General features: G+C 46.3%; 1 protein-coding gene across 3 annotated transcripts in view; it reads left to right on the top strand.

Moving 5' to 3' along the window:
• The window catches only part of LOC142572332 (neuroplastin-like), a 57,284-nt gene that overhangs the window by 30,481 nt on the left and 14,251 nt on the right, over nucleotides 1-12,552 (top strand). The gene's annotated exons all lie outside the window — the stretch shown is intronic.

Below are 12,552 nucleotides of genomic sequence, written 5' to 3' on the forward strand. Positions count from 1 at the left end.
TTTCCATTGCAGTAAACTTGCCAGTGTCTAGCATCAACAAGTTCATAGGCCAAACAGTCGTGACATTAGTCGGGCAGCGAGTGCGGGCGAACTTCTCAGTGCGCGTTTTCTGCTACTCACCGAACATCGCAGTCCCGCGCCGTAGCAGGAATATTTATCGCTTTGTGCTTGCTGAATACCCGAGTTGTAGCTGATGGCTGTTTGCCGGTCCTAAGTTTCGCGAGCCAAGCTTCACGCAGCTTCTTGTCCTGCGGCTACGTGTGAATAAGGCTGACGTCGGGCTCCGTTGCGTACGTCCGGCACTGCGGCACCGAGCAGTAGCCTACCATGCTGCACGCCTCCAAAGGCAGCCACTACCTATTATAGTGATTTCAAATGTTGTCAAGCAGACACCCAAGGCGGGAAAGCCTCAACACTTGATCAGAACCGCAGCGCAGGTGGGACTTTAAACTTTCGCTTTCAGCTCGCTTCGGCGCTTCCGAAGCAGCCGACGCGGCCGCTGTGTCCACGTGATCCCTCATGCCACGTCATGCCGACGATGGCGCCAGCTTTTCCAGTGGTGGAGCTCGCCCCCAATACGTCGATATTGATCAGAGTGCTGCCGGAACACTGGTCCCCACTTCTGATATGGGGATAAAGGGGATGGGGGAAAATAGAAAGGCATCCTGTGCAAAACCTACAGCCACAAATGCATCAAACTCTGGCGTAAAGCTATACGCAGCTATATAGTGGGTCGATTCTCCGGCCCACACTGTTTTCTCTGCCCAGCAGAGTCGGCCATAGAATAGATCTGACTATAGAATATACTAGAATATATAACTCCGACCCTGTGACGTTAGCTAGTCGATATCGACTGTATTAATGGTATATATTTGTGTTGCAGTCACGAGCCTACATGTACGGAAGATTATTTGCAAACGTATATGCCAATGCAGGGCAAGCAAATCGATAGAGCACCCTCCAAAGCTCCAAAACAACAAAGATCTATTAAAGATATAGTCTCTCGAATAGCTGGCATCGACATTATAAAAAGGGGGTTTGGGTTTCACAACCGTATTTGAATGACTATAGTGCATGGTAACAAGCGACACCCACTGATCGTGCACTACTGCTTCATCTGTAACAATTGGTTCCAGCAGATACAACAGAGTGTGAATATTGAATAAGAAATTCTATCACCTACTTCGAATCGGTAATTAATAATCAATTAACTTTATCAATTAATTTTTTTTGTAAATGCATCAACATGATAAATATCGCTCGCTTGGCCGTGACAGGTTTTAAGTCCACTAGCATTACGTCATGGCTCCGAGCTTCCAGCAGCTCCCGGACCTTGAGGTTCGTAAGATTTTAAAGCATTTTCGTATCGATCTGACCACATTTCTTCACGAGCAGCGCCGGAGCTCGTTTTCCATCGCCCTATACGTCTCAGGGTGTCGTAGCGCATGACGCGGACGCGAACACAATCATCCGGTTTCATTCCGAGCATACCTGTCGTGGACGACTCGAAACATTAACTGTTCGCGCACACCGCGAGACCGTAATGCCGACCGTTCTATGTAATTGTACTCTCTGTGGTGACATCATCTCAACAGCGGCACTCTTCCGTGCAATGACAAGCTATGACCTGTGCCCAGGCAATTTGCGTTCCTCGATGTTTGTTCATGGCCGCCGAAGGTGCTCGTTTCATTCTCCGCACGACGGCGTCAGAAGCATGACCGAATGACAACACTAGTACGATACCGTTTACAAGCAACTGCTTGCACGAGGAGTTCACTGTCGCTGTATGGTTTCCTGATAACCAACCCACAAACAGGTCACCATATTGAAGGTCAGAGCAACGTTGCAACTTGGGCGTTTGAAATAACGCATCTCTCTTTTTCTTAAACCAGAGGCCCACAACTGAGGTCTGCTTAACTATACCTAATTATCGTATACTTGAGGACTACCACGTTAACCGCAAGTTCACCGCATAACAGCGGCACGAACATCCGGCGGCGCGGCCGATCGACTTTCTGTATCTTCGTGCGTTTGAAGTTAAGGCTGACTGTGACACTGCGACCGCACAGTGCTACATCTGGCCCGCGTAAGTGAGAAAGCCCGAAAATTGCGTCTAGTGTATACCACCCTGTTGTGCGAAATATACCGTTCCGCCAAGTTCATAGACTCGCATAGCTTTCTTCGTGCTTCTCGATATACTTGGTATGCCCCCAGGGCCCGAAATGACGTCCAATAAATATCTATTCTCTCTCTATCTATTGCCACAACGTGAATATCGTAAGGATGTGTTGAATACGCCCAGCGGCCGTTCCTCGCATGATCGTGTGGCCGCCTTTTGCACAGTGTTTGCTGTAATGAATGTTTTGTTGCCAGCAGATGCTGTGTGACAGACACAACGGGCAGAACGCCCACGCAGCGAGCTCAAATAATCACGTGTACACGCGCGCGCGCGAAAGTGCGGCACGTGTACTCTGGGGCGCTATAACGTAAAACTATTCCAAACTTTTCTATTCCAATTCTGCAATCAGCTCGCCGCGACTGATCAACAACTTTTTTGGACTAGCCCCACTTCGCCTGTCTGTCACACGACGTCACGAAAACCTCGATACCTCACTATCTGACATGACGTGTACACACTGATTATGCATGAATAGACTGAACAAAAATAATTATTTCTCATTCGGCGCCTTTTCGCCATTAGCTCTCTGCCCTTAGTCAAAAGTTTTCGGGTTGCATCCACTTCACTTGTCCGTCACGCGACGTCACAAAACCGCGACAACTCACCGCGTCAAGGTGACGTGTACGCGTTAAAGATACATTAATATGCCGAACAAAACTGAATTTATTTCTTAACAGCCGCAGGCCCCGTTCGGAAAGGAATAAAAGATGGCTGCTGCCCATCGCTCAGGCTCTGGCTACTCGCACCTGCCGGAGAGCATGGGTTTATTTGTGTATAATAAAGCTGTTTGCGTGGCTGTGTAACGTTATCGAGCACTTTCGACACGTTTACGACAACGATGTGCCAACTCTTCTTTGCTGAGGATCGTTTTAGCGGTATTCTTAACATTCCGTAGCACATCGCCGCGATTTTCGACCAGCCACCGCAACGTAAGTAAGGGAAAGCAAACCAACCGCAGACGCCGGCACCACCCTCTTCATCCGGTTATCTATTTTCAGTGCGCCTGGTTCGGCCACATCGAAACTCTCTCCATCTGAGTGTGCTCCTCGCCTCTTGGCAGCCAATCAGACACGAAAAACCGTTTAACGTAGGCAATATGTTATTCGTTTTGAAAGCAAACAAAAGTGATCTCCTATAAACGAGGAGAGCGTTTGATTGGGCTGCTCAGACAACGCTGCCAGTCTCCGCCCGATGCTTGCGTCGGCGCTTACGTAAATGTGACGTCAGGAGATTCGAATAAAAGCATATTGAAATAGTATTTGCGTTATAGGATCCCATGCCTACAGTGTGGTTTAAACTAGGACATAGGTCAGCATTGACTGCCGCAGAACTTGCTGCTATCCGGGAGGCACTTCGATTTCTCTCCGAGGGGCCTCCTCGCGCATAGCTCTTAATACAATTGACTGCGTCATCAGACGGGGCCTGATATTATTCAATGGCTATATAAGTTACAGAGCATCTCGACCGTGCAAATAGAAATGACCACAATATCACTTTTCAGTGGATACTTTCACACTGTGAACATGCAGACGCTGAGGCGAAAACTGCCTTAAATAATGCTTCTGAAGTACGCATTTCGTTTTCACGAGCAGACTTAAACGCCCTACTTCGTTGCGTAATACGCAACCGTACGTTGTAGCACTGGATCCAACCAGATCGACGAAAGAAGCGAGTGCATAAATCGGACCCAGAAATGTATTTCCGTATGCCACACAAGCTCATAAGAAGCCAAACAAGCAAGGTGCACCGGATTCGCTTTGGTGTCGCATTCACTAAGCGTTATAGACATCTGATGGCGCAAGAACGACAGTAACTGGTCTCTTCCATTGCAAACGTCGATAAGAGGCTGCTATCAGACGAGTTTCTTTTAGGTCCTTCCCCTCGCCTCTTGGCAGCACAGCCCTGATAACAAGTGCCGCTATAGCTTTTCTACAAGCCACTGGGCGGGACGCACGGCTTTCGAAATGCCACAACGTTGTAAACGTGTATATACGCACCTTCTCATCATATCATCATCATCATCATCATCATCATCATCATCATCATCATTCATCAGCCCTTTTCCTCCTCGCCCCTTTTACCCAGTGTAGGGCAGTAAGTCAGGGCAAGTTATAGCTCAGGCCGACCTCACTACCTTTCTGTAGATAAATTTCTCTCTCTCCATACACATAACCGTGCTTAAGTTCATATCCAACTTTAATATAACCAATTATGTTTTCATTGCAGCTACTTGTCTGTATGAGCGCATGGTGACACAATTCTCATACTATACATACCAATTGTTATTATACATGATTCTCGTTATTCTCTACCAATATTTCAAACGTCTCTTGACAAAAACTCCCGATACAGCTTTCTGTTGCTCGGTACGTGCTACATGAAAGGGTTTTTCCGAGCGTGAAACAAGCCCACGAATACGCGCAAAGTGCCTCGAGCGGCCAGTCGTGCGGCAATTTTGCTTGTGTTCGCGGGCTCCGTTCACGCTGGGAAAAACATTCTTATGTAGCACATATCGAGCAATAGAAAGCTGTATCGGGAGTTTTTCATGTTCTACAATTTTCTCATTCGCACTTTTCATCTAATTATAATACTCGAGAAGTTGATTAATTAATTAAGGCTAATTATATAATTGGGCGACATGAAAAACATAATCTGAGTATCTCCAAGCGATGACAAACAATATTACCTTGGTTCTGTCCAGCTACGTGGCATTTGCGTATTTTTAATGTTTGGCTCAAGTTACGTGGGACACCCTATATAGAAATACCTACTGTGCAGCGAGTATATGAATAATACCGGTGCCACACGTACACTTCTGATCGCGATCGGGACCGATCCGGATAGAAATTCTCAACTGCGATTGGCTCTCTCGCGCATTTTGTGCAAAGGAGCCAATCACGAGCGAGAAATTCGATCCGGATCGGGCTTGATCGCGATCAAAAGTGCGCCGTGTGACACCCGTGTAAGGCCCGGTAATCCGTGAGAGTGTGATTGGGTAAAGGCTAAAAAACTGAACACTACGTTAATAATTTAAAAAAAAAGAAGAAAAAAAAAACGCTAGCCGCGAGCTTTGTTGGCTCCCGCAATGAACGCTGGTTTAAGCATATGTGCAATTATAGCGAAATTTTATTTTAGCGAACATTTTTACGACCTGGTGCAGTCCGTCTTGTAAGTGGGCACCACTGCGTGGTTTAGGAACTAATGGTTTAGACGTCACGATAGGTGGTCCCGGATGGAGGGGTGAGGCTCGAGCATTGGCAACCATATGTAATTACTTCCATCCGCGCATCCACCCTCTCCCAGATATGTGGTAAAAAGGAAAGTATTTGGTTTATTATGCCATATATTACTCTTATCGTCGTTTTGCATAGGTTCTTCGTTGTATGCCATCTGATAACGCAAGTTTAAAGCTTTTTCTCCATCATTTCTCTCATGTTTGTCCCTCTGATAAACATTGACTGATCATAGATGAAGTCAGCTCTTTGGTGATGCGTGCGCAGACCCGCCCGAAGAAAAATCATTCCCGATGAAGAAACAAAGTTTGTTCATATATATTCTTTTGATATTTTACACCGGATTCTTCAATGAGATGCATATGCCTACAAGCACGTTTCTTCCCTTTGTTTCTTTTTTTTTATAATTGTTAACACATTCTAGCCTTCATTTATACCTATCTCAAAGTGGCGTATTCGCTTGACAGGCAGCAAAGTGTATCAAAGTTCGTTCATGTCAGGCATGCTGTCGTGCATATACAAGTGCGTGCGACAACAGTTTACATCGAGTCTTTAAAGAAACAACAATTTACACCCAGAGGCTTTCTGCGTAGACTATTAAATCTCCATCTCCCTCAGCCGAACGTCGTCATGCGTGTAATTATATTCCTTTACAGCGGAGGAGTCATAAAATTCAGGTTCGGCAAAGCGAATTTGTCTTTATAGTTACGAGACGCAAAGCACTAGGTTTACAAAAGAATGCAAAGTGCGTACAACATGACTAGGAAGCAGTTTTCGCTCACTCAAAGCCGCTTGGGTACACTATTTCTAAAACTCCCTAATCCCCGTAAAGCGTCCGACTGTGAAAAGCGCAATCTCTCTGTTGCAGGGTGCTCCCGAAGAGCGCACGTGCCAATCGCCGTGACTCAGGGACAAACCGCAGCCGTTCACGCTAGTTCATGCCGTCCGCCACCCTCCGCTGGCAGCTGGCTAGCAGCCAGAACGTTTACGTCGACGCGCAGCCCCGCTGGCCCCGCCGCCGCCTTGGCCCAAGGGGTCCGTCGGCCTCGCGGATACACGATCGTTGCTACCAACCGACTACTACTCTCCAATATGACGAACGCAAAATTCATAAGTTTTGTTCAAGCGCGTCACTTTAGCCTCATCTTTGTTAGTGTTTAACGTTCCCGACAGGGCAACTGTTTACTGCGTAATAATAGCGCTACTTACCACAAAAACGCGGACGCAACGAATGTAAATGGTTGACAAGCAGCGCCTAATTTTCTGCTAAATTTCCTAGACTTGTATGCAGCGGCGAACTTTAGAACTACTTGCAAGCCAATGCATTTGGCCTCTCTTCCGTTCGTACAAGCGTGTATAATGGATAGACAAGTGCTCTCTCGGCTCGCGACGCGGCGCCACCAGTACCAGGAGGGAGGCAGCTGTACGGGTAGTGCGGCAACGAGTTTCTCTGCGGCAATAGTCGTACGGAAACAGCTGACTGAGTCCGGTCTGTACGGACCGCCCTGCGAGTGACTGGAACACAGCCGTTTGGGTCCGGTTTGGCGGTCGTCGTGACGTCGAAGCAAATAACAAGCGCCTCGCCGCCAGCCACAAGGCTCGTCCACCGGAGCCGACATGGGACCCCACATGATAGCGGTTGCTTTCGTCCTTTTCGTCACTCGCACAGGTATGATGGTAGTCTTTGGGACGTTCTTGCTCACTGTTGCCCGCAATCACTTGTGGTGGCCAGCGCAATGAGTCTGAAGTTGCAATTCTTTCCTTTTTTTTTTTCTTTTAAATATATTGTTTGTGTCGTGAGAGTCGTCAAACGGCCCAATATCGCCGTGCCTAAAGAAAACAAAAATAGTAATAACAATAACTAAAGACGTAACATGTAGTTTTCCTTACCGTTACTTTTCGGTTCTTTGTATGGGTTGCTTTTATATGCTAAAACGAATTACTGCGCAAGCCGATCGCTATATGAGCCTTGGAACAGCTTTCGCTAGGAAAATCACCCGCAATGTTTAGTCGATTGGCTGTATGGAGTGAGTGAGCCTTGGGTTCTGGCGACACGCAAAAAGGCCTCGGTATGAATGCGCCAAGGTCTGAAGGACGAACGAGGCATGACTGCGATATAAACGGTCCGCTAGAGAGGGAGAGAAAGTAATAACGCTGGCGGCACAAACTGATCTGCGATGACGCCACTTCATTATTTTATTTTTCCTCTATCGTACTTATTAGTGCCTAAAGTTTTCAATCACGCATGGCGTTGAACGCCTGTGGCAAAGCCAGCTGACCAGGCGACATTAACTTAAATTTGGCGTTCACGTTGTTTGTTTCCTGCAGTATTGATGCACCGTTCTGTAAGCTTTATAAACTCGTGATTCTAACCTAGTTAGCTGACGAAAAGGCGGCGAAAATGGCTGACTGCAGCACGTAAAAATGGAGAGAACTCGTCGGCGCTTTTAGCGAGAGCACCTTGTGCAGATAACGTGTACACTTGTCCTTATCATCAGTGGCCTCGCTAGATGGGGTAAACGCATTGTCGTAAAGATGGAAAAGGCAAAGAAGTAGAGGCCCTGACACCAACAGAAACGACAACACCTAATACGCCAGTCGGATGATAACTTGCGAAACCGCACAGACCCAGTTCAACGATCGAAGCTTGCAGGCTGGTATGCGAACCATTATGGATTGGATCCGAATCGGCGTCGCTGTTAAAATTGCAGCCACTCCGGAAATAACAGGGAAAAAAGAAAGAAAAATAAACTGCCGCGGCTGTGCAGCTCGTGAGAGGACGTGTGCAGTGCGAAAGCTCTCGAAAGTAAGGTCGTAAGGATAAAAAAAAAAAAAACGCTGCATCTAGCTGCAGTAGCAGAGGCACACGCTAGAGCGCGATGGTAGTTGTGCGCAGATTGGCTTAATCATAAGTTCTCTGAGGGTAAATGACTGATGGCGCCTTCAGCTCTTCCATTGTTAACCTTGTGGGAGTTTATTTTTAAGATGGTTCACATTTCCTTCCATGTGCACTGTGTTTTTTGTTGATTAATATAGCTGTAACTTTTTGTGACCACAAGTTGCAGTGCTTTATAGCAAGTTGTCTGACAAAAGTATGAAAAACTTTTTTTTTTGTCCTTTTAAATCATCATTTTAGGAAATATCAAATATGTTAGTGCCTATAGGTGGTGTCCAAACCCAGCACTCTGCATGCAGCAGCTTCCTGAGAGTAGTGGTGTTCCGTGCAGGGAGTTTTCCCTTTTTCGGAAAATTTTCACTCACAATTTTGGACGAAAGGAATAAAGGGAAACTTTTGATATTGCAGTTACTTTTAAGATTGATGGTGCAAATATTAGAATTATGCCTTGAGCAAGCCATCACTTTGACGACCAACAGCACATGCTTTTCAGTGCAGAGGCGAAACTGAGTCGGTCAGCTTCAAGTTCTAATAGTCTTTGTTATAGAAAAGCAAGTGTGCTGCTGGGTACAAAACATGAACTGCAGTTTGTTGGGTTAATATTTGATAAGGTTGCCTACTCAGAATCGGTAAAAAGCTGTGAGCCACCATCGCTAGTTGATGCTAGAGCTCTGCCTATGCAGAAGTATGTCAGGAACCGAAATTGGAAATTGTGTTCTCAATAGCTGTCCGACCGCGACCTTGAATAAACGCTATATATATATATATATATTTGCACACTTAACCAATGTGTGTGTATGTGCCGGGAAATTTAGAGCCATATTTTTTTAGTATGGTGCAGAGAAAATTGTCTCAAATAGGGAATTTTTATGCATAGAAATGGGAATTCTTTCGCAAGGTATGGAACACCACTGCCTCAGAGTAACAAAAACACCCGCTGTGGTGGCGTAGTGGATATCGTATGGCATTGCACTAAGCCTGAGGGCACGGGATTCATTCCCGGCTGCTGCGGCCACATTTCAATGGGGTGAAATACAAAAATGCCCGTGTGCCATGCATTGGGTCCACGTTAAAGAACCTCATGTGGTTAAAATTAATCCAGAGTCCCTCACTATAGCATGCCTCGTAAATAAAATCGTAGTTTTAGCACTGAAAAACCTAAGAATTTAATTATTAAATTTAGTAACAAAAACCAATCTTTAAGGCCATGCTTTTACCTGCAGCAGGCACCAGTAGCAAGTGCAGGAGCCAAGACTACGTCATGGCCACCATGTTGTTGAGATTACCTATTTCAGAAATGTGTTATAAGGGTAGATATTCTGGATAATTGCAGGTGTTAATTTTGTTATTGCACACACAACTTATACATGAGCACGTTTCCATTAGATACTGTGCTACATGCTGAAGTAGTCGTATGTGTCAGACATAACTGTAGCCTCCGTATATGCACCTTGCATGATATATGCATATATGCTCCAGCCCAGTACAAATGTCTTCTTTGAAGGCTGTGGTTATGAATTATCTAAAGGCATGGAATGTTTTTTGCCCAGATGACTGATAAACCTCTGAAGGTGCTTGAACTGGCTAGGTCTAGATAGTGCCAGCACCTTACACTTCGACACATGCTACCAGGAGCTGTCGTAGATGCCGGACAGTCACTTCAATAATTTCTGGCAGTTCCTCACTATATAATATACAACCACTTTTGTAACGTAAAACAATCTCTGATGCTTACCTCTTGTTCTTTGAACACCGTAAAAAGGCTTCCCTTGGTAGCACATTTAGCTGCCTTTAGCCATTATATTTCTTTATTGCAATAGCCTGTAGTCAAGCTAATTCCATACTTTAGAGCATGTTTCAGAAGCGCCATTAATTATTGGTACCATTTGTCACAAAACATTCAACTCCTGATCTTTCATCATTGTTCTGCAAGCAGCTGATTGTACACTTGGTGTGTTCCTTAAGTGAATGACAGTATCACTTTAATAGTGACAACTGGTCTAGATTTGTTCGGAACCCTCTTCTGTGGCATTACTTTGAAGTGTGTGTGAAAACTGGAATGTTAAAGCCTGCCGTTGTGTTGTAAGCTGCTGAGAAAGTGCCAACGTAGCAGTGTTCTGCCGATTTCAGGCCAAAAGTACCATTCCATGCATACACACTGAATACATTTCACTTTAGTTTTATACAGTGCTGCAAGCCAGGAGTGAGTAAGGCCCATTTCTGCCAGAATATGTGGAATATGCACCAAGGATACCCGCAAAGGGTAGCACACTCTTGCTTCCCTCCTCTCCTCAGGAGCTAGCGAAACGTCACAATCCAACGGTGCCGCTGAGCCTCCCATGGCCACGACGGTAGTTCGTGAGCGAGGCAAGTTTACCATCACATGCAAGGTGCCAATGACTCACGTGCCTCTGTGGCTCAAGGACGGCGTACCTGTAGCTCAGAGCCAGGGCTACCACCTGCAACAGGACTACTCTTCCAACAATGGCTCTGTTGGCCACATCTTCATGCGCCTCTCAGTTGAAAGGGCCCACCTTTCCCACGCGGGACACTACAAGTGCAGCAGCTTCAGCCCCCATGCCCACCGAATCGTTGTGGTCGCTGGTAAGGCCCCCATGGACTGTTACGGGGGCTGTCACAGTGCTTAGCAAGGCAGTTGCCAGAAAACAACTTGGTCATTAAATATAGGGAGCTATTGCTTTTGTTTCAGAGCCAGCTCACTCTGAATATATCTAGTCACATGAACATACCTCATTCATAGACATTACGATAACCAAATGCATTGAATGAGATTTGTTTACATGTAGTCTATACAACAAATAAAGTCAGTCACTGCTTGTTTATCTTTTACTGACATTCATTGGTGAGAGCATTCACTTAAATCTTCAACGTTTAGTGCAGTGTATGGGCTCTGACTACGAGATCAATGAGGCACTGCACTTTTTCTTTTTATTTAACTTCTAGCTGCTCTTGGTTTCTTTATTGCAGCAAGACTCGGACAGCAGGGTTAGTTATTATTTGTACAGCAGCTGAAGCATAGGAGAAACATCATGTGCAGTGAATTTTTTTCTTCTTTTTTTTTTTTTTTTTGCTACTCAACCATATTTGCCTATTGCTTGCATACTTGCATTTAAGATCAGCTACTTTTTCTTTACTTTGAATACTGAGAGGCGTTGTAGGAAGAGCTGTGACGGCCCTGTGACAGAGTCCTGATGGGTAATGTGGGAAAGTGCGCCCCCTCAGTCCATTTCCTCGGCATGCTGTCCATCCTACTACCTGCTGGTGTCCCCATGTGACAATGTGCTCACCTCAACGTTTCCCGTCCTTCCCATCTCAGACAATGTGGGCATGAGTGCCTTCTCCATTCACCTCACGCACGTTACTGTGTCCAGTGCCTCCCAAATCCTTTCTCTCTCTCTCTCTCTCCCCCACCTCCTAATTTGATTTCTGTTCACAACCTGTAATTTTCTCTTTATGGGTGATGGCGTCTGCTCAGATCTCACTGCTATGGTGAAACAATAAAAAGTTCCTTTAAAAAGGGGGAATATTTAAACACTTAGGGGCATGGTGTGGCTGCATCAGGAATGTTCTCGCTGCCAAGGAAGTTTGTTAGCTGGCAGAAAAGTGCACGACAAGCTGCCTGCAGAGTGACAGTCCAACTGGATGACTCCTAGTCCTGCTTGAACAGCTGTGACTCTGCCCCTCTCCCGCACAGCTCCCACCTCTCCTGCAGTTGTTCCAGGGGTTTCGTGCCTCTGGTGGTGTTGCATGGCTCAGAGCAAGCTGCAGGCTTCTTTCTTTTCTTTTCCTTCTTTTCTTTTCCTTCATTTGCTGCCTCCTGTGTTGCTTGCCTGGGGCCACTTACCTGGCCGCCTTCCCCTGTTGAGGAAATGTGCATGAGGGGGGCTGCGCTGAGCTGTCTTTTACTGGCGCACCACAACGACTGGATGGAGCGAGGGGGGGGGGAGTCGGGGGGGGGATATAGCTAGGGATGCTGGGACCTTGTTTCGTTATCTCATGGCCCCTACCCCTCACTTTTTGGCTGGCTCAGTGGGTCGGGTTTTGTTAACCTGCATCCCATTGCCTTTTTTCAGCGTGCACCTCGGGCAAAAAAGTGGCATATAGGGCCCGCCCCTTCCAGCCTGCACTCGGCATACCGCACTGAGAGCCTGCCCGTAGTTGTCTATATACTTCCCTGTATGTTGGGTTGGCCAAGCCTTGGTTGTCGGCATGCTTCGTGCTCA

The sequence above is a fragment of the Dermacentor variabilis genome, chromosome 2, assembly GCF_050947875.1.
Source record: "Dermacentor variabilis isolate Ectoservices chromosome 2, ASM5094787v1, whole genome shotgun sequence".
Lineage (NCBI taxonomy): Eukaryota > Metazoa > Arthropoda > Arachnida > Ixodida > Ixodidae > Dermacentor > Dermacentor variabilis.